Genomic DNA, 4,419 nt, shown 5'->3' with positions numbered 1-4,419 from the left:
TGGGATCTCAGTTTATTGGTTTATGGTTAATGCAAATAAAATATCTCATATTTTATAGACAACAGTGAAGAAAATATCTCATATTCTTACATCACAAGTGTTTGTTCATACAGGTGTTTACAAACTACAGGACCCTACGAGATTTAAGGCATCAACCCCAACAGATTCTATAGAATATATCTTTTGTTATTTGAATTATTTTGCATTCTATTTTATTCTAGATTGTTTTCCTTTTTGGTAATTTGCCAATTTTGTTTAGAAGTATTCTTGTTAGGGTTACTACATGTGCTATTATGTTAAGATTGTTCATTTGAGTATTGATAGACTTTCGGTATTGATTGTGTTCGAAGAAGAAAGAATTAATCTTAGCTTGTATTTGTGGTGGCTTATCCTTTAGTTATTCTTGCACTAAAAGATTCAACCCTTCACAGCTGTCTCGGGAGAGCCTAAGACATAGCCTGAGAAGCCAGATTCTCTCCGTATGGGGATCCTAAAGGTTCATTCAACCAAAAGGAGTTCTCATTACTTAGGGAGAGCCTAAGTTTTCAAGTGATAGGAATTCACGAGAAGGACATATATCTAATTAATGAGAAGGAATCTCACATACTTAGGGGGAATCTGAGTGTTTCTTCACTAATATTCACATACTTAGGTGGAGCCAAAGTTTGATTGAGAATAAGTCTCACATTTAGCGGGAGCCTAGGTAAACAACGTCTAAGTTGGGCTCTATGTGTGTCACTATAATCGTCATTATTTTTAAAGATAAATATAGACTTGTAAACGCTTGAATTTTACATATTAGTGAACTGTCTTTTCCAAGTATCCTGCCCCCAAAACGTAGACAGATTATCACCAAACTATATTACCAATCTCTGTGTATTTAGTTATCTCTAAAATTGCATAGACGTCTTGTGTGACATCTCTCTTAGTGGAACAGATCATTCTTAAAATTTCACTACATATGTATATCTATATAAAGCGTGGGGTATCTTAGGTTGATAGTTCAAGCGCTACGTCAGTTGAGCTATACTCATATATATGTGTATGTATTTTTTTTGCAAAGGCATTGTATTAAAGTGTAGGTTGATAATTCAAGTACTATGTCAGTTGAGCTATTCATTTTGACAACTCATAATATTTGTGTGGTTAGATTTAAATATTAATTCTAAATATTCAAAATGTTAAAGTATTGGTGTATATATAATTGATATTACTTAGCCGTAGGGTAGAATTATTAAGCACATAAAAATCTTGCTCATAAAAAATATAAGCACCTGAAAACCATTACTGCTTGTCAATATTATAATCTTTTTTAATAGAAGAACCTTTCAATCTCAATAGTATAAATCATAATATTGATGGTTTGATTTAATAATAAACTCATAAAGGCTAGACAAAACCGTTGAATGGGTGATAACAGAGCAAGAAATCTTATTCATTTGACTATTACAATTCCATTTAAAGGGATACAATAGAGAACTTCATATATATATATATATATATCTTCCCCTTTTNTTCCTCTTTTATTCTTTCAGTACTGCACCTTGCTTAATTGAACTTCATGTTTCTCATCCTGAAAAAAATCCAAGGGAAAGAACAAGAAATATTTGGGTTAAAATCAAATTCTAATACTAATGCATATGACTTATGAGTTGAAGTGTTTTTCTTGAAACATGTTAGTCATCAGTTTAAAAAAAAATAAAAATACTTCTAAATCACGATAAATTTAATTATATCAATACTTTAATACAATGAAACACCAAGCAATTTTATCGCCTCAATTAATCGTACATCAAAAATAATATAAAAATTAGTAAAGATTTTATTGTTTTCTTTGACCTAAAAATTTCTGAATCTGCCTTTGAATCTATGTGAAATGAGATCACTGTTATTTGATAATGAAACTCAGCTGTGAATAAGACAGCAATTTGTTTTTTAGTTTCCAAAAATCTTTATTTTTTATTTTTTTATTCTTTTTCCTAATTGGTGTCTAAATACCTGTCATTTCTTTTTGTGTCCATATATTAAGTCAACTATTGAAAATATGACCAAGTAGAAGCTAAGGTGGACTTAATAAGGTGGAGATGAAATAATACTTTTACTCTATTCCTACATTAAATTATTTACTTTAACCCCAAGTTATAGATAGTTGAGCAAAGTTACCATGAACTTAATTATTCATTTGTTTAATTTGTTCAGATGATTGCTATTTATTTTATTATTTATATCTAATGCCTTGTTCAATAACCACCTTTTTTTAAAAGTTTTTTTAGGTTAATTCTCTCACTTTTTTTCCCCTTTTTGCTTCTTGTTTCTCACGAAAATGAGACACAAAGATGAGACATAATGAAGGCACTATAGGTGAGATCCCTCGATCTTTAGTATTTTGTTCAAAAAATGAAAATGAGATACAAAACATGACAAATTAAATATTTAAAAATTCTTCCTTATAGTTAATTATATGAATTTATAAGTAAACTGATACTTATATTTATATTTTGAAACAAAATGGGAAAAACACTTGATTTGGTTGGTTTCCTAGATTCCTGAATAATTTTGGAAACGAAATCGAAAGGAAAAAACACTTAGACATTTATCAAACACTTCTACTTATTATCAAACGGATCCTAAATGGACCGAGACAAGTATTATTTGTTTCAATAAATTACCTCAATTTTAATTGCCTCTAGAGGTTCTGTAAGGAAAAGGAACTTTGCCAGACTCAATATGCTTAACATCCTCCAAAAGAACTTGGTAATGCCTTTTGACTTCCTCTTCAGTTTTTCCACCAATGGCCTTTGCAACATTCAACCATCTATCAGGTGTGTCTTTATCATACATTGCCAAAGCCTCCTCAAATGCCTTGTTTTGCTTTGCAGTCCATAAACCTGACCCATGATCTGACATTGAAGCCATAATTTTGATAATATTGCCAAATTAAAGCTTTAAATAGGTTTGAAATAATGGGAGAGAAAAACTAAAAAAAAAATGGGTTAGAATAAATAGAATTCAATGTTTGTTGATGAAAAAGGATATGAATGGGATTTGTGGCAAAGAGGACATACATTTGGTGCTATTTATAAGAGGAAGAAAGAGGGGAAATGAACTACAAGTTGGAGCCAAAAGGAAATCAAATGATTTGTGTTCTTCCAAACCACAAGATGTAGTGAGGACATAAAAGACAGACAATTGGAAATGGAGAATCAGTTTTCTTTTAAAGTGTTTTCCCCTTTTTCTTTTTTACAAACAAATAAAAAGGCAAATTTTGAACAAAATGAGTTTTGGTATTGTACTTGATTGAGTAGAAGTTATTAGATAATTAACATGAGTTTCCAGCTCAAAACCATTTGGCATTGAGAGTAGTAGCTCATCAATCTTATCAAGATTGTGTGGTCTCTATCTAAAGGGCATAATAAGAATGTTATGGATATGTCAATTTAGTTAAGATATCCAAGTGCACTTACTGATCCCTTGACCTTTAGGATTTTGTTAAAAAAAAAAAAAAAAAAAAAAGATTGTGTAGTCCCTTGATTTTTTCCAATATGGAATCCGCAACATGCTTCCACAAGATGGTGCCTCTTTGGGTTTACCATTCTTAGTTAATCCCCTCTTTTTTATATATAAAATATACTAGAATACACCTAAGATTTTATTAGATTTGATATCATTTGTTAATGATTTACAAGGATCGTATTCTAGATAAAGATTCAGAGCAAAGAGCTAAAGATTGTGACGAAGTTAAAACGAAGACAAACATTGAAAAGGGGAAAGAAAAAGACCAAGAACTGCTTAAAACAGGGCAGCGCGACCCTAGCATATAGCACCACGACGCTACGAAAATTTAATGTTTGTCGTATAGAAGAATTGAGACAGTGCCCCGGCGTTAGGTAGTATTTTAGAAAACTTTTCTCTATTTATTATAGGATTTTGGGCAGTTGAATTCATTAAGCACACCTTAGAGAGTGCTCTAGCCTTAAAATAGATGGGAGATATTTAGTGATTCGTTTAAATGTCGTTCGAGATCTTGAGGTAAAAATCAAGGTGCTTCTGACATGTTTTATCGGCGGGATTCTAGTAGTGTTCCCTCTTCTCTATATTCTGTTTACTTTTCCATGGTTGTTGCAATGTATGAGAATATGTTTGTAGTAATGTGAGTGGCTAAACGTTTTAATTCTAGAATATTGATGAACTTTTTATGGATTTAAGTTAATACTTAGTATTTTCTATATGGATGTTGCGTTATTGATTGTTTTCCAATATCATTGTGCTTACATTGAGTGATCTTGAATGCATTGATAAATTAAGTGTTCAATTAGAAAGAATGAATGTTTAATCAGACCTATAATATCATATCATTGTCAAAGCTATCATGAAAATAGATAGGTTGATAAGGAAAGTTAATCATGACTATTCTTAATG

This window comes from Benincasa hispida, chromosome 5, assembly GCF_009727055.1.
Source record: "Benincasa hispida cultivar B227 chromosome 5, ASM972705v1, whole genome shotgun sequence".
NCBI lineage: Eukaryota > Viridiplantae > Streptophyta > Magnoliopsida > Cucurbitales > Cucurbitaceae > Benincasa > Benincasa hispida.
The sequence above is the reverse complement of the archived record's forward strand: the minus strand, read 5'-3'. Positions refer to the sequence as shown.